This window comes from Xenopus laevis, chromosome 1S (assembly GCF_017654675.1).
Source record: "Xenopus laevis strain J_2021 chromosome 1S, Xenopus_laevis_v10.1, whole genome shotgun sequence".
Taxonomy (NCBI): domain Eukaryota; kingdom Metazoa; phylum Chordata; class Amphibia; order Anura; family Pipidae; genus Xenopus; species Xenopus laevis.
Window position 1 is genome coordinate 18,686,587 of NC_054372.1, and position 25,186 is coordinate 18,711,772.

Here is a 25,186-nt window from a genome sequence, read left to right on the forward strand (position 1 = left end):
TTAATAAACTCTGTTTATTGTTTAAGCAAATAAAACTACTGGCGCCCAATCTCTTGTGCATTGCACACAGTTACAGTTACACAACACCCTGCCTCCACCCTGCTGCGAGGGCTTACCCCTGAAAAAGAGAGCTCATCTGTGGTCTCAGCCCACAAAGGAAAGTAGCTAAAACTGCCCTCACATAAAGCAGTTTACTAGCGCTACAAGAGCATTGGTGATTTTACTTTAAATGATACAGGATGATTTAGTTGGTTACATTGATGCACGGGGCCATATGAAACCAATTACCTTGCTGTATTTGTTATTGAAAGTTTCACGCTTTGAGGAATGCTGTGCAGAACATCTATGGAACGAGAGCAGCGCAGAGTTCCAGGATGTTTGTTGAACAAAGTATATCTGAGTACAGAATGGAGAGTAGGTACAGATTTTAATCAGACATAATTCAGACGTAATTACAGGGTTCCTTTATGTGGGCACTAGGGGGTTATTTATCATGCTGGCAAACCCCGAGCTACAGACTAGTCACACAGACTTGGCACATTGACTAGTCTGTAGCTCGGGGTTTGCCAGCATACCCATTCAAGTAACTACATTCCTGCCTATTTCTTCTCCTTTGTAAAAATCATTGCTTGCAATAGCTCTGGCAGTTTTCACATAAAATAGACTTATTTGGAAATCTTTAGTGATCCTTCTCATTCAAACTAAATTTCTCCTCCAAATGGAAAGATTTACAGTGTTATAATGTTACCACTAGGATTTCTCTTGTTTATTTAAATACTCTCATAAATCTCCACTTCAGACAAGCCATTTGAAAGGTCTGTCAAAAGATTTACAGTGGGAATTTGTGCCTTGTATGAAAGAAGCATAGCTCTCTCTCTCTCTCTCTCTCTCTCTATTCTTGAATAACAAAACATTTTTCCCAGAATCCTTTATTCCCTTTAAAGGGCATGTAAAGTCTAAAATAGAATAAGGCTAGAAATGCTGTATTTTGTATACTAAATATAAACATGAACTTACTGCACCACAAGCCTAATCAAACAAATAATTTATGCTTTCAAAGTTGGCTACAGGGGGTCACCATCTTGTAACTTTGTTAAACATCTTTGCAAGACTAAGACTGTGCACATGCTCAGTGTGGTCTGGGCTGCTTAGGGATCATCATAAACAAAGCTGCTTGAGTTCTGCATGGCTGGTAAGTAAGGCGGGTGCTCCCCCTGCTGTTCATAAGAATGATTGTTTCCCTACACATTTTTTAATTAAAGTATATTGGAGATAGGTTTCTTTTTAATTAAAGAAAGTAAAAATGGCATTTTATTTTTTTGCCTTTACATGCCCTTTAAGGGAAAGTAAAGTCTAAAATAGAATAAGGCTAGAAATGCTGTATTTTGTATACTAAATATAAACATGAACTTACTGCACCACAAGCCTAATCAAACAAATAATTTATGCTTTCAAAGTTGGCTACAGGGGGTCACCATCTTGTAACTTTGTTAAACATCTTTGCAAGACTAAGACTGTGCACATGCTCAGTGTGGTCTGGGCTGCTTAGGGATCGTCATAAATTATTAAAACAGCACAAGTCAAATAATATCTGCCAGTAGCCGATACAGCAAGACTAATTAATAATCAGAATATGCAGACTGCATTGAGTCCTGTGTTGTCATGTAATCTAATGTGGATTTTATAGTTTTTGTATTGTTTAATACAAACTTTCTCAAACTTTGCAGAACCAATGGCTGCAGCAAAATAATCCTCCATATATAATCCCAGTTTATCTGATTAAATCTGGCTTCACAATCTTTGTCCCTGCAGCTGGAGTTGGAAACAGTAAAGGGGATGTAAAGACAAAAATAAAATCCAATACAAATCTCTACACCGTCGCCGCTTGCTCTACAGAGAAACAAACAAAGCTGCTTGAGTTCTGCATGGCTGGGAAGTAAGGCTTCATGAGTATGTCATACCAAGAATCTTGGCACTATTGCACCTGTTTTGAGATTGTTTTGGAGGCAATTTTAGTGCTTTTTCATTAGAGATATTCTGTAAATATTTCCACTGGTGCTTGAGAGGTCACTGGTTTACCTTTAGGGCACAGGTCTCAACTCCCTCCCTTGTTTGGCAGATAATCAGAGTACTAAATGCAAGGAATTGACCTTGTGTGACCTTCTTAAGGTTGCCAGATAAGGTTGCCAGATAATCTGGGGGAACATGTCTATAAGAAAATAGTACCAGGCATAGTTCTTTATATGATGCAGATAGTTTTCGGTTGGTATTTGGGTGGCTTGAGAAAAGGTTTTTTCTTTGTGTGTATTTTTTTCCTCTGTCTCTGTGAGTAAATTTGGTTTTGTGGGCTCATTAATAAGGCAAAAGGTTGAAATAACATCTGCTTTCTGCACTAGAATAATAGTTCCACATGGAGGTTGTATTGCGCCAAGAGGAAATTTACTGGTCTGTCAGTCCCTATAAGGCCTTGGGGTCTGTTACATTACCTCATGCAGAAAGGGTTTGAATGGGTGATCTCTGACATTCTGAGAGTTCATTGTTTTAGTTGTGTATGGGTTTAATAAGTACTTTTAATAAACTCGTGTTCTCAAGAGAGAAGCTCTAATTGGAATCATACTTCTCAAGACATTAGCTGTGCAAAACCACATTCTCTTCCTTTAATTTCTTTTGTAGTTTTTCTGAAATTATGTTATAATAAAACGTTGCTATTAACAAGAAGGGAAATAATCCCTGCCAACCTAGTAGCCATTGCTCCAGTAATTCGTATCATTATGAATATGCAAAACTCGTTAGCCCATGCTTTCATGCAACTAATCATCCTTGCAATGTTATATGCATACGAGGCCCATTTATCAAAGGTCGAATTTCAAATTCATTGAAGAAAATGTCAGCAGCACACTGAGGGTCTGAAAAAGTGTGATTTATTGAACCCAAAACATACAGAAGAAAGACAACGTTTGGGGCCACCCGGGCCCTTTATAAAGCCAAGGGGGTTATTTACTCATCTCCGAATGCAAATTCATGATTTTTTTTATATAAAATCAGACTTTTAAAAAAAAAATCAAAAATCAAAATGATTTTTTGATGTGCGATGGGTTTCGGGCAATACCCCAAAATTTTCAGAGTTTTCGGGTGAAAATTCCAAAAAAAAATTGAGAATTTCGGATGAAAAAATCTGAAAAAATCTTCATTTTCGGGAAAATGTAATAATAAATAAGCATAAAAAAAAGAACGGATTTGATCGGAGTTTGTAGCAGAAAATATTGAGATAAATTCGGACTTTGATAAATAACCCCCCTAGTGTTGCATTCCCACAACCAGATTTAAAGAATGAGGAAGAGGTGTGGAAAAAAGAGATCCCACCCCTTCCTATGACATCACGATACAAGTTGCAATGTTGTTTATTATTCAGTCTGTGAAGGTGAAATCCATAAAAAAGTTCATGAAAAGTAAATTGTGCCAAGTCCATTATAAGTGCTCAACATACTCCATATCAAATATTCCATGATGAATTGTATCAAATATATTAAAATTGAAAGGATTTAAAAAAAGGAAATAAAAATAAAGACCAATTGCAAGAAAAACATTTTTGCAAGAAATTTTTTTTTAAACAATTAAGGAAAACTTTTTTAAAAAAAGAGAGAAATTCTGAAAAGTTTTTTTTATAAAAAAAAGTTGGAAAAGTGTTGCTTTATACATAAGGACACATGGTCAATATTACACAATAGATTTCGACTTAAGGTGGCCATAGACGCAAAGATCCGCTCGTTTGGCGATGTTGATCTTTCCCCAATATGCCATTAACGAGCATGGCTATATCGGGGGTAATCTGATTGTTCGGCCTTATGGACGAACGATCTGATTACGATGCGCAATGGGCTCCATCGGGATCGGTCGGGTCAAAATCAACCCTGTCCGATCGACGGACGAAAGATGTCGGCACACGCCACACACGATCCGAAAATCGTACGAATCCTCGATTCGTACGATAGGATCTGTGTGTCTATGGCCAGCTTTATGCTTTTCAAATTTTGCAAATTTCACAAACTTTACCTGAGGCGCTCACATGACTCATTCCGCAAACTGCACTCAGCACGTTCCTGAGACACATATTGATATGCAGGAATTGATGTCGGCACGCAGGGTGTTTGATACTAATAAACCAAATACCCATGTTCATTTTAGGGTTATTAGTATCAAACACCCTGAGTGCCGACATCAATTCTTGCATATCAATATGGATGTGATAAGTCTCACATTTGAATTTACATTCGAATAGGTGGATTAAAATTCAAATGTGTGAATTTTGAAATTTACAATTCAAACCTATATGCTCATTAATCTACAGAAATTGTGTTTTTATAAAGCTGATTAACTGTCTTTTATTTATCATGACTTTCGAAATATTCAGGCAAACAAGAAAGCTGCAGGACACTGAGCAACATAAAGACTGAATGCTTCTCAAGTCCATCATAAAAGTTTGGAAAGAAATAAAATCTCTTTGTGACTTCCAGAAGTTTACCTTTGTTTGCAGAACAGCACCAGACTGTAAAAATTCTTGTTTAAAAAGCCTTTATTTCAGCTTTGGGCATCACCGCCCAACATGAAGTTTACCAACATGCCAGTGAAGCTCTTCCATGTTATGGAGCAAAGCTCGGAAATATTTAGTGGTTTATTTTTTAGTCTACTTAATCATTCTGACTCCTAAACATTTGGTACTTGTGCTTTAGATATAATATACTAACTCTGTCCATATTGTGTTATATTTTTTATTGTTATTCCCGTCTAACTTTGGATGGTGAACATTGTGAAAGCATTTATATGGCATTGCAAAAAACTTCCATTAAACTTCTACAAATCCTACTACCCTCTATTCGCCACATGCGCAACATACAAGTGGCATAGGAAAACAAATGAGTTTGATTGTATAATATTGTTAAAGCCAAAATGGAAAGTACATTTTCCTGAAAGGGCTTCTGTCATGATTTTTTATGATGTATTTTTTATTTCTAAATGACACTGTTTACACTGTAAATATTTCACTCTACAATATAAAATGTAATTTCTGAACCAGCAAGTGTATTTAGTTATAATATTGGTGTGTAGTCGCCATCTCAGGTCATTTTGCCTGGTCATGTACTTTGAGAAAGAGCCAGCACTTTAGGATGGAACTTCTTTCTGGCAGTCTGTTGTTTCTCCTACTCAATGTAACTGAATGTGTCACAGTGGGACCTGGATTTTACTATTGAGTGTTGTTCTTAGATCTAGACCAGGGAGCTGTTATCTTGTGTTAGGGAGCTGCTATCTCGTTACTTTCCCTTTGTTCTGTTGTTTGGCTGCTGGGGGAGAAGGGAGGGGGATGATATCACTCCAACTTGCAGTACAGCAGTAAAAAGTGACTGAAGTTTATCAGAGCACAAGTCACATGACTTGGGGCAGCTGGGAAGCTGACAACATGTCTAGCCCCATGTCAGATTTCAAAATTAAATATAGAAAAATCTTTTTGCTCTTTTGAGAAACGGACTTCAGTGCAGAATTCTGCTGGAGCACTATTAACTGATGCATTTTGAAAAAAAAAATACCCTTGATAGTATCCCTTTAAATTTAAGGGAAGATGACAATAAGAAAGCAGATGAAGAGGCACATAAAGCTGAAATCCAGGCCGAGATACAGGAGCTTGTTGAAGAGTCTATGGAAGAATATGAAAATGATATGATGCAATATAAAAGTGACCTGCAGAAATGGAAGTCAAGGAAAATGGCACAGGCTTGATTATTCTTCTTGGTATAGACCAGCCCTTACATGGAATGGTTCATGAACATCTTAGTTTTTGCTGTGATCTGAATAAGTAACATACTTGTCAATGAGGAACAAAAAATTTAATCCTTTAAAGGGCATGTAAAGTCTAAAATAGAATAAGGCTAGAAATGCTGTATTTTGTATACTAAATATAAACATGAACTTACTGCACCACAAACCTAATCAAACAAATAATTTATGCTTTCAAAGTTGGCTACAGGGGGTCACCATCTTGTAACTTTGTTAAACATCTTTGCAAGACTAAGACTAAGACTGTGCACATGCTCAGTGTGGTCTGGGATCATCATAAACAAAGCTGCATGAGTTCTGCATGGCTGGGAAGTAAGACAGGGCTCCCCCTGCTGTACATAAGTATGATTGTTTCCCTGCTCAGCAGTTAGGGACCGTCTGACAATTCCTATCCACAGCAGTAAATGAAGGGAGAATTTCACTGCATACAGTCAGGTTTTTTATAAAAACGGTACACAATTTTTTAATTAAAGTATATTGGAGATAGGTTTCTTTTTCATTAAAGAAAGTAAAAATGGGATTTTATTTTTTTGCCTTTACATGCCTTTTAATGAGGAGCCTTTACTTTAGAATTGGTTGGAATGTTCCAGAAAATGACCATCCGGGATATCCTGGGTATTGGCTGCTACAAACCAAAGTATAAGCAGCCTAGATATGATGTAATTCCTTGCATTATATGTTCAGTTAAAGCATTTAGAGCTACAGGAACATTCCTTAGCTGACACACTTCCAATACTGAGGAACCTGATCATTATTCAGGTGAAAACCCTATTTACATGTTTATGACTATTCACTATTTAACAAGAATAGAAAAGGATAAACTAAGCTATAACTAAATCAATTGATGTTTCTAAATAAAAGCTTAAGAAAAAAAAAGAGAAAAGAGGGTGCTGAGGAGGAAGATGAAGTGGGTACTAGCTACACTGGAGAGGAGCTCACCAAGCCTTCTCCCCTGCAATGATTGACAGAGAGGATGTGGAGCAGCAGGTTCTGAGAGAAGGCAGCTAATATCAGAAGAAACCTGGAGAACATATACTGATACCAGAAATTAATTTGTCAGGAGCTGGAACACCCAATGAGTTGTGCCCAAGGTACTGTAAAATGTGAACATTCTAAGGACAGTTGAAACGTTACCTTTCTGAACTGTTGTTTAGATTTATAAAACTACCCAATTCAGAACTCTCTCACCAATATGGGCTCAAGATTGATAAACGTTAGCATATTGGCTACTGGGGCACATCCCCTGCAAGTTATTTTTATGATAGTGGTAGGTGAAAAGAAAGGCTTTATGAAGTCAACACAGTTAATCTGCCAGAATATCCTGTAACTCCTTCATTGTAGCTATGGAGAGCATTTACTCTGGGTAATACATTTACAGTACAATCCCCCTTTAAAATGTTTCACCCAAAATACAATGGGAAAACATAAAATTACAATAAATTGAATTTGAAAAACTCCAGTTCATATACTAATGGATATGCCCTTTAGGCTTCGTATGGCAGCAGTATGTAAGTGATATACCAGTCCTATGCAGAAACTATTAAATATGTATTATTTTATTGTAAAGTGCTTCAAAATAACAGCTCGTCTCAAAGATAAGGAAAAGAAGGAACAAAATGTCATATATATATATATATATATATATATATATATATATATATATATATATATATATATATATATATATATTTCAGCCTGTTATAGTGAGTGCTGCTTTTTTATATGTGGGTATAAGTGTATGTATAAATCTGTTCTCTGTTCCAGGGTAGAGGTACAGAGGCTGGAGGCTATACAAAAACATTCTTTGTTCATTAGAATCCTTTTCAACAATAAAGAAGTTTCTAGAACGATGGCAAAGCGTTCGTTTGGGCTCAGACTTCAGAGTTCATCTGGCCGAAATATTCAATTTGCCTGAAAGCATAAAGTTGGAGGTACAGACTCAATTCTGTAAAGGCATCTAGGCATGGAAAATTAGCTTTTATGCCTTTTCGCATGCCGACTATTTTTAAAGACTCGGTGTAGATCCAACTTTTTGTGTGTACACCGATGTTCAACATTATAGTTGAGTTATACTTTACTTTAGCATATGGTACACATTGATGGCAATTATTTGCCCATAATCACCCATAGAATGGTCCAAGTAGTACGACCAACCCTGTAGTCTCTGTGGTCACAGGGAGAGATGGTGCCAACAGAAGGAGTGGGGATAATAGTCTCTGGAAAGGGAGTGTGACTGTGGGATTGAAGAAATAACATGGAGAGATGGTGCCTATTTAAAACTGAATTAGAAATCATCTGTATTTATTTTTTTTATTTCCTAATGGTTTTCTAAACATAACATTTTTATTTTGAATTCTTTATTTGTAGATTTCTGAAACCATTCGGCATGGTGACACAACTGTTGGCAGAAGCATTTATTTCTATCCCTGAAACTGCAGTCCTTACTGGTAGAGCTCCTGTGGAGGAGATTGAGTTTAAAAGTAACCAGAGAGTAATTCGCGTCAGATCTATTCGATCAAATATTGGACAATTTTTTTCTTAGCTAACCTCCCAGTCGAATTGTGAGTATATTCGAGTTAAAAAAAGTTCACATGAATTTGAAATTCGACCTTTGATAAACGGGCCTCCCCATGTCTGACATGGGGAACTACCATGACAATAAAAATGTAATATAAGATAATATAATCTCATGGAAGTAAGAAACATACTCAGTATAATCAATTAACACTTTTGTACAGTTTTTAATGAATGATAATTATGAAGTTAATCAACCAGTGACTTGTGAGCTACATGTTGCTCTCCAATCTCATTTATGTTGCTCCTAGTGGCCTCATAGTAAGTGCCCATTTTCAAATTCTTCTTGAATTCAAGTTTTGTTGGCATAAAGATACAAGTTTACTCCAAAAGAGACTCATGCAGGCTAGCAGTCCATAAGGAAACATCTAGTAGTCCATAATCACAGCTCTTATTTGGCATTCTCAAGGATTTTTTTTCCTGCTTGTAGGGCTCCCCAACTGTTTTTACATTTGAGTGTGGCTCACAGGTAAAATAAATATTGTGGACCCTTGTTCTACACCAGTGATCCCCAACCAGTGACTCATGAGCAACACGTTGCTCTCCAACCCCTTGAATGTTGCTCCCAGTGGCCTCAAAGCAAGTGCTTCTCTTTGAACTTCTGACTTTACCGTAAGATTTAGTTGCATAAAAAACAAGTGTACTGCTGAACAGTAGGCTGCAAGTCCACTTAGGGGCTACCAAATATCTAATCACACCTCATATTTGGCACCTCCAGGAACTTTTTGCACGCATGTGTTGCTCTCCAACTTTTTTTTTTTTCCAATGTGGCTCACAGGTAAAAAAGGTTGGGGACCCCTGTTCTAGACTAACGGAGACCCCACCCCCAGTGATGCAAAGGTTCATCAAAATTTGACTCTTACTCTTGTATAAACAGAAAATGAAGGGACAATTGCAGAACTTGATTATTTCAGAAAATTACAGAAATTTTTATTGATCATATTTTAAAAAAAAATTATTCCATGAGATGAAGCTTCTATAAATTTTTTACGATATTTCCCCTTTAAGGCAGATTTACTTTTATGTTTGAGCATTGTAAAAACATCAGATTCTAGATGCAGCATTCTTTGTTCAGTTTCATTATACATTCTTTAAATTGACTTCTATTATTATTATACACAATATAATTATATTATTATACATGTTTGCCTGAGCTCATATGTTGAAAACATTTTACATTTCTCCACAAAATAGTATGATTCCTGTGATTTTATTTTAGGGGAAAATTCAAATTGCCACACGAATGTGCTATTCTCCTGACTTTTCTTTCTTGGTAAAAGATGTATAGCTTTTCTCACTTTTCTGACTTACGTAGAAAAATTGCAGCAACATATCCCTGTCAATCCTCTCCCATCATAATATGGAGTAATGGAATACAGATCTTGCAGAGTGATAAGTGCACCCCTATGATCAATCTCTGCTCTTATGTACGTATAAAGTTGGAACTGTATTCACTAGAGCAGACATTTTTTATTTTACACTGAACTGTTCCTTTAAGGTGCACAACAGAACTTAGTAGAAAAATAAGCTCTGGCAGTTAGGTCGGGTGCAGGAGTTTTGAATATTCTAATCCTTAGTTTTCTAATAAATCCTTCTCTTACTTCTCTTTCTGAGGTTGGCCCTGATACATCCAAGAATACCTCCTTGGTACAAAAATGCTATGATGAACATGGAATCTCTGAACTCACTTAAAGGGCATGTAAAGGCAAAAAAATAAAATCCCATTTTTACTTTCTTTAATGAAAAATAAAAATATCTCCAATATACTTTACTTAAAAAATGTGTACCGTTTTTATAAGAAACCTGACTGTATGCAGTGAAATTCTCCCTTCATTTACTGCTGTGGATAGGAATTGTCAGACGGTCCCTAACTGCTGAGCAGGGAAACAATCATACTTATGAACAGCAGGGGGAGCCCTCGCCTTACTTCCCAGCCATGCAGAACTCAAGCAGCTTTGTTTATGACGGTCCCTAAGCAGCCCAGACCACACTGATCATTTGTTTGATTAGGCTTGTGGTGCAGTAAGTTCATATTTATATTAAGTATACAAAATACAGCATTTCTAGCCTTATTCTATTTTAGACGTTACATGCCCTTTAAGAAAGCTTCATGGAATAGAAGGGATAGTAACATAGTAACATAGTAAGTTTGGTTGAAAAAAGACACATGTCCATCAAGTTCAACCCTCCAACTCTATTTAAACCTGCTTAACTGCCAGTTGATCCAGAGGAAGGCGAAAACCCCCATTTGAAGCCTCTTCAATTTGCCTCAAAGGGGGAAAACTCCAAAATGGCAATCGGACCAGTCCCTGGATCATGCATTGGATAAAGTTGAAAAGACTGTTAATATTCATTTAACTTAAAACCTTTACTCCTCATATTGTACCACTTCAATGGAAATATCTTTCCGTTGCCTCAGTATCAATGACGACTGGTAAGCCAATGTAATCAAGCAGGATACTCTCCAATGCATGATTACATGCCAATTCATTAACTTCGAGTGAAGGAATAGAAGAAAAAATACTTCGAATTTCGAAGTGTTTTTTTGGCTACTTCGACCATCGAATGGGCTACTTCGACCTTCGACTACGACTTTGAATCGAAGGATTCGAACTAAAAATCGTTCGACTATTCGACCATTCGATAGTCGAAGTACTGTCTCTTTAAGAAAAAGCTACCGAACCCAATGTTAGGTCCCCATAGGCTTGGCTAAGTTTTTTTGGTCGAAGGATAATCCTTCGATCATTGGATTAAAATCCTTCGAATCGTTCGATTCGAAGGATTTAATCGTTTGATCAAACGATTATTCCTTTGATCGTTCGATCGAAGTATTTGTGCAAAATCCTTTGACTTCCATATTCGAAGTCGAAGGATTTTCATTCCCAGTCGAATATCGAGGGTTAATTAACCCTTGATGAATTTGCCCCTAACATAACCGCCATTATTTACATTGCTGGCAATGGAAAAATATTTTCAGGCGTATTGCCACCTGTCCTTTAACGTAGTCATGTGCCATGGGACAGCTTGGCTAAAAAACACATATGAGTTAATTAAGTATTGCATGTATAGAGCTTATCTGTGCTGCTGGATCAGTGATTTGCCTTTGTTAGAGCAGTGGCTACCAAACTGTGTGGCTGTCTCCCCCGGAGGCTTTGGAGCAGTGGTGGGCCAATTAGGGTGGAGTTTGGGAAAACAGTCTAGGTACTTTCTTAGATCAGCTAGGGTAAGATATGGGGAAAACTTGGAATATGGAAACATATTTGTAGTACTGTAGTAGATATAATATGTGCATCAATGATGCACCACTGTTAGATGTTTCTTAGATCTCTAACCTTCTTGTTTCTGATTTCTGATGATATTTATCTTCAGATAAGTAATGACTTACTGAAAACATTTTTTCATTTTGTATCCTAAGATTTTCAATTTTCTACTTATCATTTTGGTGCCAGAACGGGGCAGAGGTTGAATCCACTGAGATTGTACAGCAGTGTTCTTCCCATGTTTTGTTTTTGTTGTAATGTGGAGTATACCTGACAAATAGATCCTCCTGGTGTGAGTGTAATATCTGCATTTAGTTTTCTTTGGCTGTAGTTTTTTTCATATCCTTTTAGTACTGTTTGATATACTATTAAAAAAAAGTGTAATAGTAACAGCTAATTAACGAAACAGTTCAGTGGGAAAATAAAAACTGGGTAAATAGATAGGATGTGCAAAATAAAAAATGTTTCTAATATAGTTAGTTATAACAAACAAGGGAAAGTTGTGCTCACCACTATTTTTTAAAACCATTAGGCGGGGGTGCAATGAGGCTGTGACCACAAAATACATATAGTCAAATACAAGAGTCCTCTGTACTCAACCCATTATCAATATATTTAAGACAGAGACATTTTGTGCATACTGCTACTGAAAAATGCCTTACCCTTTAAACAAAACAGGGATTGTTTGTCCATATATTGCAATATATTTAAGCTGGCCAACTACGTCAAAGTCATCCCATATCTGGCCAGTCCTACGCTCAATTTTCATCTGATTCATTAAGAATTCTATTGCTTCATTATACATTTTACAAAAGGTACTAGTTTTACCTGCAACTTACTAGCTGCTTTTAAAGTAAAACTCCCAAACTTGGCTGCCCTTTTATTAGACACCAGTGGGATCACCTGACTATAGCTGGGAAGGGTGGGAGTTACAACATGGAGCTGGTCACTGCTCCTGTATAACTATAACAAACAAGGGAAAGTTGTGCTCACCACTAATTTTTAAAACCATTAGGCGGGGGTGCAATGAGGCTGTGACCACAAATATATAATATAATATAATACATATATAATATAATATAGTTAGTTAGCCAAAAATGTAATGTATAAAGGCTGAAGTGACTGGATTTCTAACATAATAGCCAGAACACTACTTCCTGCTTTTCAGCTCTCTAACTCTGAGTTAGTCAGTGACTTAAATGGGGGCCACATGGGACATAACTGTTCAGTGAGTTTGCAATTGATCCTCAGCATTCAGCTCAGATTTAAAAGCAACAGATGTGTCCCATGTGCCCCCCTCAAGTCACTGATTGGTTACTGCCTGGTAACCAGTTAGTGGAAACCAAGAGATCTGAAAAGCAGGAAGTAGTGTTTTGTTATGTTAGACATACAGTCACTCCAGCCTTTATTCATTACATTTTTGGCTAACCAGTTTTTATTTTTATACCGAACAATTCCATTAAACTGCCAGCGCTGCAAAATGTGCTGGCGCTATATAAATAAATGTTAATAATGTTAATAATAATAATCTCTTCACAGAAAGGGAATATTCGCCTGTTCCAAAAAATATCGGTTTTTGCATTCTTCTTTACAAACTCATTCACTGTATAAATGAAAAATGTTTAAAGATTTTGCTTTCCTTTCAATCACTGAACTAATATTTAGTTGTATAATCAGTGTTTCTGAGAACTGCTGCACATCTGTGTTACATGGAGTCCACCAACTTCTGGCATCTGTTACATTCCACAATTCTTCTGTATTTCTTGTTTTGCCTCAAAAACCACATTTTTGATTGGATTAAGGTCCAGGTATTGGACTGGCCACTCCATAACCTTAATCCTGTTGGCCATTTACTGGTGTGTTTGGGGTCACTGTCTTGTTGAAACCCCCATTTCAAGGGCATTTCCCTCTTCAGCATAAGGCAACATGACCTCTTCAAGTATTTTGATGTATTAAAACTGATCTATGATCCCTGGTATGTGATAAATAGTCCCAACACCACAGTATGAGAAACATCCCCATATCATGATGCTTGTGCCACCGGCTTCACTCTGTACTGTGACTTGAATTCAGTGTTTGGGGGTCGTCTGACAAACTGTCTGTGGTCCCTAGACCCAAAAAGAACAATCTTGTTTTCCTCAGTCCACAAATTGTTGTGTAATTTCTCTTTAGGTCAGTCAATGTGTTCTTTGGCAAATTGTAAGCTCTTCAGCATGGCTTTTTCAACAATGGGACTTTGCGGGGGCTTCTTGCCGATAGCTTGGCTTTACATAGACGTCTTCTAATTGTAACAGTATCACAGGTAACTTTACACTTTCTTTCATCTTCCTGGAGCCGATCATTGGCTGAGTCTTTGCCATTTTGGCTATTCTTCTATCCATTCAAATGGTCTTTATATATTTTCTTCCCCGTCTTTCAGGTTTTGGTTTCCATTTTTAAGCATTTCAGATCATTTTAGCTGAGCAGCCTATCATTGTCTGCACTTCTTTTTATGTTTTCCCCTCTCCAATCAACTTTTTAATCAAACAACGCTGTTCTTGCAAACAATGTCTGATTTTCAGAGAGAAATACACTATAACCACAAAGCACAACATTTGCTCCTTCCTTCCTTAAATAAGGGCCAGAACTGACACCTGTTTTTCACAGACTGAATGAGCTCACTAATTGAACTCCACACTGCTATTATTTGGAACAAACTATTATTATTTGGAACACTGCTATTATTTTGAACAAGACTCAATGAATGATCCAATGACACAGAATCAGCAGCATGTCATGATTGTTGGGTCTGTTGGATTCCTATTACTCTACTACACCTACTAGTAAATTATTTGCCATGTAGAAATATAATTTCTACAAAAAACAGTGATTGATCAGGTTACTGATGTCGGACTGCTCTTATTCGCAACACAACTGTATTAATTCCCTATGGAGCACTAACTTTGGTATCCTAGGACACTGGAAGATTTCATAAGGAATAACAAACTCATTATACTTATGATATCATTGCCTAATGTGGATAAAGCAGATGTGTCCTCTCTCCTAGCCTACCATTATATTCCCATTACAGTCTTATTTCAGCCTGTTATTTGTTCCAACCATTGTATGCATTGATGTCTGTGCTAAGCCCATCTGCTTCCTTATTTCTCTCCATTTTATTGTTTGCTTACACAAGTGAAGCTCTGGCGCTGCTGCAGATTAAATCTCTACATGTACAGTAGCTCTGTTAGTATTACTCTAATACTGGACTGCAGGTGTGAGTCTGGGCTGCCGTGTTCTTTCACTGTAGTCCCATCTCCATATAAGTTGTATTCTACTATGTACTTTATTTACTGTATATAACTGAAATGACAATAAAATCCACTTGACTTTATTCATTGTGTCAGTAGAACACAGAATTCCTGACCAGTGTAAGTCAAGCCAATGGAAATCTATGTGAGACATTGGAGCAAATTTACTAAAAGGCGAAATGGGCGTTGCTGGCAAAAAATGCCAAAACGTTCTTCGCAGGGACATTGCCAATTTACTAAAAGGCGTAGAGGTCAATCCGCTAGCAAAAGAGCTCAGCGCTAATGAAGTTTCACTCCCTTTCACCAGGTGAATTTACAGTCAGGTGAACAACTGTTACGTTATTTTCCATTACGTTACCCTTTTCGCCAACAGTCGGGTTTTACCTGGTGAACTGATAAGATGAAGTTTATTTTTAGGGTGGGCTCATGTCTAGGACAATAAAGGATTACTTTTGTCTTTATTTTGCTTCCTTGGACATTTTTAATAATAATAAACTTGAAGCATTGCGCCGATCTAATGCACATGCGCCAAATGTCACAAAGTTTTCCGATTTCGCTTCGTGACATTCGCCGCATGCGCAGTAGATCCGTACCGGTAACTATTCCTACTGCGCATGCGCCAGAAGACGCCGGTCAAAGCAGGAAGAAGACGCCCGTGGGAGAAGATGGCAACTGTGAACTCCGTGGACAGGACCTGCGCAGAGGGGTGAGTAACAAGTTAGGGGCATTTGCCCAGGGGGACAGGTAGGCCAGGGGGGAGGAGGGAGGGGGGGCAACACAGGGGAGGGGCGGAGGGGTTTTGCGCCCAGGGGGTTTCCTTCTCCTTTAAGGTCAAAACACATCCCCAGAGTCGACCATTAACCAGGTAATGAAAATCGCACCAGTTGATAAGACAAACAATGGTATTGGTGGCAGCCTTCTGAGAGATGATTTCTGACTTCATGGTTACTCACCTGCTGGATGACCCCCTATCCTCCAAAAGCCACATCTGTCAGTTTAACATATTGTGCAAAACCCATTGGCTCTTTGGTGATGGGAAGCTATGGCATCCATAATCCATACTGATGTTGGCCATACAGTATCTTTATACCAGTGCAGTGGCAGAAGTAGGTGGAGAAGGAGTGACTGTTAGGAGAGGGAAAGAAGACCGATTAGTGGCAGGAGGAGTGGTATGCGGACCAATAACCATATGGAATGGGTGGGAGAGCCTGGGGGTAGATCTGGGTTTCTGGACAAGTGGTATTGCCTGGGTGCCAATACTGCTTTGGTTGGCTTTGCACCGATGCATCAATAAGACTGTTCTTTTGTATTTTGGGCCTTAGTATTTATATTATATTCAATTTTTTACAAATGATATCAGCATTATCCCTTTTGTATTTTTCTGTATTCCAGGTTTTGGTCCGACCATTTGTAGAAGTCTCATTTCAGCTTACTGTCTGTCAGACCACAACTGCAGATGGACCCAATCCCAACTGGAATGAGGAACGTGTGCTTCCCTTTAGGGGGTATATTTATCAAAGAGTGAAGTTAATAGTGAAGTTCCGCCACTAGAGTGAAATTCCGCCACTCTCCATTAATTTCTATGGGATTTTAATAGGCGTATTTATCAAAGGGTGAACTTTCACTGTCACCCATTGATAAATACGCCTTTCAAAATCCCATAGAAATGAATTGAGAGCTGCGGAATTTCACTCTAGTGGCGGAACTTCACTCTTTGATAAATTTACCCCTTAGTATGGTTCTAATGAAACCTCAACTAAAATATATATATATATTTATATTATATATATATATTATATTTTTTTAACATACAATAAAAAGAAAAACGTTTTAGGCAAAACAGCAACATGTGACATGTGTTCATTTCCGACTTTCCTTTTATAAAACATGCTCATTATCATCATCACCACCACACACAGTGACTATTAATTACTCTTACTCTTATTAATTATGGGTTTTTTTCAAAAAAAGACCTACAGTACCTTATGCTGTAAGGAGGCTTTCACTGCATTTATTGCACAGGGAAAGGGCTTTTTGGCTTTTTATAGCAGCCCTCACTCCCTCACCTCTCTGGTCCTTTAAAGGGTATGTAAAGACAAAAAAAATACATTTCATTTTTACTTTCTTTAATGAAAAAGAAACCTATCTTCTATATATTTTTTTTAAAAAAATGTTTGTATTGAATTTTTACAACAAACAAGAAAATAAAATAAAATAAAATACAAAGGAATTCGGAAGTACAAAAGAGAGTGACAATCAAGTCCAATGATGGCAGTGTCGAGTATATACCTTCAACAGCTGGATTGCAGGACTCCTCTCATCGGATTGGTACAAGATAAATTGAATTACTAAAAAGCATAACATGATTTCCCTCTTCTATGACTTAAACAGATGATCAAAATTATTGTATTCGTAAGAGCTGATTTATGTGGTGACTCCTGGGGGGCATTCGTGGATCCTGTTCCCTTGATCGTGGGATACTTTAAATATAGCGATCGGTGTCTTGAACAATGGCGTTATTGAGTAGTAGTTCCGTATCGTACCACGTAGTGTGTCTAAATGCATAGATCGTTAAATGTTTAGTATGAGTTGGGAGTGATTGAATGTAAGCCATCCATATCGAGAAAAATTTGTCAGTTAATTGTTCTTTATTCGTAGTGGATTCCAGCCAATCCATGTGGAATATATAATGAAATTTTTGTTTAACCAGAGATAGGGGGGGTGCGGACGGGGAGAGCCAGTGGTGCATTATGGCTTTCCGAGTTGCGGCCACCAACCTTTCCATTAGCTGCCGTTCAGAGCGTGAGATTTTTAATTGTGAAGGGGGTACCCCAAAAATTGCCCAAGCTAGCGTAAAATTAATTGTTTGCTGAGTAAGAGATTTCCAGTATATCTGAATGTCCCCCCACAATCTTTGAATATTGGGGCATAACCAAAGACAGTGCACAAGGTCAGACCGGGATTGATGACATCTCAAGCATTTATCCGAATGCAAAGTGCCTATATGGTGCCGTCTAAGTGGAGTGAGATAAGAGCCATGTAGTATCTGTAAAGCCATTTCTTGGTATTTGCTAACAGAGATAGCCTGCATTGATTTCGTGTGATATAGAAGTATTTGAGAGGCCTCTGTTTGTGGAATTATAGAGGTCCATCTGAGCAAGAAAGTGTCCTGTGCTTCAGTCGATAGTGCGGTCCGAATAAAGCGGTAAATCTGAGAAGTGGTTCTAACTGTATTATATCTAGGCCATAGTAGATTTAACGGGTTATCTTTATCTGTCATGGAAAGATGTCGCAACAGTTTTGTGGCATAATGGACAATTTGGAGTAGCAGCATGTGGTCATCTGCCAGGAATGGAAATTTCTGGAGGAGTTTGTCTTTAGGTAGCACCGTGAAAGCATCACCAACAATATCTTTAACAATTTTCAAATTTTGGTTTTGCCATTCCCCTAGGATTTTATTGCGAAGTCCCATCGGGAATGTTGGATTATCAAGCCAGGACAGATAAATGGAATAACAAGGAGTTAATTTAAATCTACGTCTAATTGAACCCCACGTTTTATAGGTGTCTATAAACAAAGGATGTTCCCGCATGTCCTGTGGAATATCCTTTAATGAAGAATGTAAGAGAAAATTGAGGGATAGACCTCCCGTTAGAAGTTGGTCAAGTTCTGTTGAGGCATACATGTTTCTATTATATATCCAATCCCCAGCAAAGCGAAGTAACGCTGCCTCATTATATTCCCGAATATTTGGGAAGTTAACCCCACCTTAGGCTTTGGTCTGCTGCAGTTTAAATAAACTTATCCTCGGACGTTTCCGCTTCCAAATAAGTACGTAACATTTTAAGCAATCGTTTGTAGTCGGATGGTTTTATGCTGTACGGTAACATTTGTAGTTGGTAAAGTAATTTAGGAAACAAGATCATTTTGATTAAATGAATTCTCCCCAAAAAGGTTAGGTTTAGTGGGTCCCATTTGTTCAGATCTTGTTGAATAAGGTCTATGGTGTGTCTAATGTTGAGTGAATAAATCTCTGTATGTTTTTTTGCCAATTTAATACCCAAATAGGTAATATAAGATTGTGCCCTCTTAAAGGGAAATTCGGTATTTCCAATTGTTGTAACCCCTGGGCCGCCAAGTTCCAATGCTTCAGATTTGTTGAGGTTTATCCGGAAGCCTGCGAAAGTGCTAAAAACCTGAATGGTGTCCAGAATTGTAGCCAATTCCATATGGGGCTGATGGATAAACAACAAAATATCATCCGCAAAGGCTGTTATTTTAAGTCTAAAGTGTCCGAGTGGTATGCCTGCAAATGATTCATTGAGAAGTAGATGTTTAATTAGAGGGTCTAGTGCAATGTTGAATAATAAAGGCGAAAGAGGGCAACCCTGTCTAGTCCCTTGTTGAATTTCGAACGATTCTGAATTATAGCCATTAACCGTTATAAAGGTTTGAGGAGCATCATATAATGTTTTGAATAGATTGAGCATATGGATTCCAAAATGTTGAAACTTTAAAAGTCTACGAATATGTGCATGGGAGATTCGATCAAAGGCCTTATCAGCGTCCAAGTTTAACAACAGTCCTTGTTTTCTTTTTTCTAGATTACACTGGTATATTGTGGCAATAGCCTGCCTGATAGCCTGAACCGAATACCTATTCCTGAGGAAGCCCATCTGATTAGAGGTAAGTATGCGGGGGAGAATGGTTTGCAATCTATTAGCCATTATCTTAGTCAGAATTTTGAGATCTTGATTTAATAACGAGATCATTCTATAGGAAGAGGGGTCCGTGGGATCCTTACCATCTTTGTGCAGTAGAATAATTCTGGCATCAGCCGCTTTATCCCATAATGGGTCACCTAGCAAGACATTGTTGTACAAGGAGGTAAGTAATGAGGTTGTTTCCGGTAATAACATTTTATAAAATTCCGCCCCTAATCCATCTGGACCCGGAGATTTCCCATTTTTAAGTTTTGTAACAGTCATTGAGACTTCTGTTTCAGTTACAGGTGCGTCCAAAATTTCCCTATCCAGGACCGTGAGTTTGTTCAGATGGGCTTCCTGAAGAAACTTGAGACCGGGCTCAGGAAAGTCAGGGGTTCTTAGATAAAGTGATTTAAAGTGTTTCAACATCAGTAAGGTAATATCAGATGTATCCCTCGCCCACCCGGTGGGTGTTTTAAGTTTCTGAATAAAAGTCGTCCCTTGTTGTCTCTTAACTATATTAGCCAATAATTTCCCAGATCTGTTTCCCCAGCGATAAAACCTGTTTGCCGTATGACTTAATCTTCTTCTATATATTTTAATTTAGAAATGTGTACCATATTTATAAGAAACTTGATTTATGCAGTGACATTATCCCTTAATTTAATGCTGTGGATAGGAATTATCAGACGGTCCCTAACTGCTGAGCAGGGAAACAATCATACTTATGAGCAGCAGGGGGAGCCCCCGCCTTACTTCCCAGCCATGCAGAACTCAAGCAGCTTTGTTTGTTTCCCTGTAGAGCAGTTGGTGACTGTTTAGAGATTTGTATTGGATTTTATTTTGGCTTTACATCCCCTTTACTTTTCCAACTCCAGCTGCAGGGACAAAGATCATGGAGCCAGATTTAAACAGATAAACTGGGATTCTATTTGGAGGATTATTTTGCTGCAGCCACCGTTTCTGCAGAGTTGGAGAAAGTTTGTATTAAGCAATACAAAAACTATAAAATCCACATTAGATTACATGACAACACAGGACCCAGTGCAGTCTGTATATTCTGATCATTAATCAGTCTTGCTGTATCGGCTTCTGGCAGCAGGCCTGGACTGGGAGTCAAAATAGGCCCTGCCATTCCAAGTACGCAGAAACAGCCCCCTACCAGCCCAAACAGCCCCCAACCAGCCCACTCTATGGTAACTTTCTATGGAACCATACAGCAGCCCTTCTGGCATTTGCCAGAACCCACAGATTGCCAGTCCGGGCCTGTCTGGCAGATATTATTTGACTTGTGCTGTTTTGATAAGTTATGATGATCCCTAAGCAGCCCAGACCACACTGAGCATGTGCACAGTCTTGGTCTTGCAAAGATGTTTAACAAAGTTACAAGATGGTGACCCCCTGTAGCCAACTTTGAAAGCATAAATTATTTGTTTGATTAGGCTTGTGGTGCAGTAAGTTCATGTTTATATTTAGTATACAAAATACAGCATTTCTAGTCTTATTCTATTTTAGACTTTACTTTCCCCTTTAAAGAAATGAATGCAACCAATGTAAAACAGAATCCGCCTCAATATTAGGTGTACATAGGAGAAATCAAGTTGCTCTAGACTCATCCGTTGTGTCGTCAACATTTTTTTCAGATGCTGCTGTCAGTTTAAGTGTCCTTGTTACTTGCCTCAAGCCGGGTGCAATTTTGCACAGTTTTAGACTCAATCTTTTAGGACATTAGCAGCAATTCCTCATAAAAACAGAGACACTATAGAAGACACAATCACATCAATACACTCAGCAGGGGCTGCAGACTAGGCAGAATTGCTAAATTGGGAACAACAAAAGAATTTACCTCCTGCTCTTTAGACATTAGTTTCTTTAACATGTGGCCTTACAGCTGTAAAATCTTAGTATTGAAGGACATGGTAATTGCTGTGTTCAAAGTACTCCAATCATGTAATTGTGCAAAAATGCTTAAATCTGCAGTGAGGTAATGTAAGCATTTTGTTACCCGCATAAGACAATACCGAAACAACTTGTGTTCTCAACAACAGTATAACAATAATGTTTAAGTCAGGCCTTTTATGTATTATAATTGCTGGTGTAATAATGTGCATTGATGACACAAGTGACCCTCTCACTCTCCTGCTGTTGAGTCTCTGCTACATCCCTGATTTACCATTCATTATGGTTGATCATCTTTAAATTAACTTGTTTCCTGTAGACCAATCAAATTGCATTTGGTCTTCATGTTTTGTGGGGGTTTTTTCAGTTTAGAATTTAAATGATCTTACCCTAGCAAGATAAATATAAATAAAAATAAATGAAATAAATAAAAATAAAGATAAATGGCAAAGGGCCACAATAGAAAATAGAGAAATACAAAAATAACAGTTCCAGTTAAAATCCAACCTCAGAAGGATTCTTATTTGACATTGATAAAGGCCCACGCCCAGACAGAGTAAGGTAGAGCAGAAAAACCCCCATAAAGTTTCTTTGTGAGCCCCAGCACAACTTAAAGGAGAACTAAACCCTAAAAATTAATATGGCTAAAAATGCTGTATTTTATATGCTGCACTTATTGCACCAGCCTAAAGTTTCAGCTTGTCAATAGCAGCAATGATCCAGGACTTCAAACTTGTCACAGGGGGTCACCATCTTGGAAAGTGTCTGTGACACTCACATGCTCAGTGGGCTCTGATTGGCTGTTGAGAAGCTAAGCTTAGGGCTCGTCACTAATTATCCAGCAGAAAATGAGCTTCCCCTGTAATATAAGATGATGCTACAGGTTTGTTGATTATTAAATTCTGATGCTAATTGCACTGGTTTCTGTGCTGCCATGTAGTAATTATCTGTATTAATTACTAATCAGCCTTATATTGTGACATTTCTATTCTATGTGTACTGTATATTGTGAGTGGGTCCCTAAGCTCAGTAAGTGACAGCAGCACAGAGCATGTGCAGTGAATCAGCAGAAAAGAAGATGGGGAGCTACTGGGGCATCTTTGGAGACACAGATCTTTACTGCTAAAGGGCTGTGGTTGCCTTGGGCTGGGACAGAAGCACAAAACATAATGTACAACATTTTTAGTTACTTCTTTAGTTAAGCTTAAAGGGATACTGTCATGGGGAACAATTTTTTTTTCAAAATGAATCAGTTAATAGTGCTGCTCCAGCAGAATTCTGCACTGAAATCCATTTCTCAAAAGAGCAAACAGATTTTTTTATATTCAATTTTGAAATCTGACATGGGGCTAGACATATTGTCAATTTCCCAGCTGCCCCAAGTCATGTGACTTGTGCTCTGATAAACTTCAATCACTCTTTACTGCTGTACTGCAAGTTGGAGTGATATCACCCCCCTCCCTTTTTTCCCCCAGCAGCCAAACAAAAGAACAATGGGAAGGTAACCAGATAACAGCTCCCTAACACAAGATAACAGCTGTCTGGTAGATCTAAGAACAACACTCAATAGTAAAAACCCATGTCTCACTGAGACACATTCAGTTACATTGAGAAGGAAAAACAGCAGCTTGCCAAAAAGCATTTCTCTCCTAAAGTGCAGGCGCAAGTCACATGACTTGGGGCAGCTGGGAAATTGACAATATGTCTAGCCCCATGTCAGATTTCAAAATTGAATATAAAAAAATCTGTTTGCTCTTTTGAGAAATGGATTTCAGTGCAGAATTTTTTTCCCATGACAGTATCCCTTCAAGTTCTCCTTTAAGACATCCCTACATATTGTATAGTCACTGTCTTTATGAGCTCTGGCCTAGATCTGTGGGAGTAAAGCCTTCAGTGTATAAGCAGGCCTTGTTCAGCAACTGCAGAGATTAGCTGTAACCCAAGTACATGGGTTCCTTAAAGAATATTTATGTTGATGTTAAAGTCGATTGTGCAAAACTGATTAAGTCACAACTGACACTTGCTGTAATTACGCAAGGCTGTAAATCCACGGATAAATGTGTTCCCACTTGCAATGCTGTTGAAAGTGAGGCAAAGCAAGAAACATGCAGAGTTTGATTTAATGAGCCTCTTCTGTTACATGATCACTTGTGAGTATTGTTAAAGCTCAGTGCATAAGTCTGTTGTAATGTGGTCTCTTGGCAGGGCTCCTAATGGTGACTACAGCACGGCCAGTCTGCAGTCTGTAAAAGATGATGTGTTCATCAATGTCCTCAATGAAGTGTCGTATAATATTTTAAAAGTAAGTATTTAACTACTGCCATGCCTTTTTTTTTTTTTTTTATTTAAAGATTTTTATTTTCCGTAATACGTGAACAAGCATAGAATAGGCACACGTATGAACATGTAAGTTAGAAAACAGTTGGCATTATCACAGATTGGCAAGCAAAATTGGAAGACTTGCAACACATGTAGCTCTATACAGCAAGTAAACCTTCACAGTTATCTTATAAACTAGTCACTGCCGTTTTTATCTGCATCTCCTTCAAATCAACCTGTGTTACATGGGCGGGAGTGCCTAATCCGGTATCTGTGCTTTCCCAAATTTCTGAAAGGGAAGAGAAACAAGAAAAGAAAGAAAGAAGAACAAAGGTAAAATGGGGGTACTGCCATGCCTTTTTTGTACAAGACAAAATAAGGTGTCTCTGATTGGAAGGAGAGTATCAAATGCTATCCATTAAAAAAGGCAATTGTCTTTGTTATTTGCTGGAAGAGTTCTGGGCAGTCTAATATAAACTGTAAAATCAAAGCAAATAGACTGGTTGCCATTGGAAACTTCTATTGTGCACCTACAGTATGTTGAAACATTAGCCCAATAGTACTGGGATATAGTGTTTACAGTAGTGGTGGAGTTAACAGTCACTGGAACAGGACAGTGGCTGTGGGATAGCAGGTATAGTAGGGAGAGATGGTGCCTATAGTAACAGTGGATAATAGTCTCTGGGAAGGGAGTGTGACTGTGGGATAGCAGGTATAGTAGGGAGAGATGGTGTCTATAGTAACAGTGGGATAATAGTCTCTGGGAAGGGAGTGTGACTGGGATAGCAGGTATAGTAGGGAGAGATGGTGCCTATAGTAACAGTGGGATAATAGTCTCTGGGAAGGGAGTGTGACTGTGGGATAGCAGGTATAGTAGGGAGAGATGGTGCCTATAGTAACAGTGGGATAATAGTCTCTGGGAAGGGAGTGTGACTGTGGGATAGCAGGTATAGTAGGGAGAGATGGTGTCTATAGTAACAGTGGGATAATAGTCTCTGGGAAGGGAGTGTGACTGTGGGATAGCAGGTATAGTATGGAGAGATGGTGCCTATAGTAACAGTGGATAATAGTCTCTGGGAAGGGAGTGTGACTGTGGGATAGCAGGTATAGTAGGGAGAGATGGTGTCTATAGTAACAGTGGGATAATAGTCTCTGGGAAGGGAGTGTGACTGTGGGATAGCAGGTATAGTAGGGAGAGATGGTGTCTATAGTAACAGTGGGATAATAGTCTCTGGGAAGGGAGTGTGACTGTGGGAGAGCAGGTATAGTAGGGAGAGATGGTGCCTATAGTAACAGTGGATAATAGTCT

At 38.3% G+C, this 25,186-nt stretch overlaps 1 pseudogene; it reads left to right on the forward strand.

Moving 5' to 3' along the window:
• The window catches only part of LOC108704177, a 43,935-nt pseudogene that overhangs the window by 8,149 nt on the left and 10,600 nt on the right, over positions 1 to 25,186 (forward strand).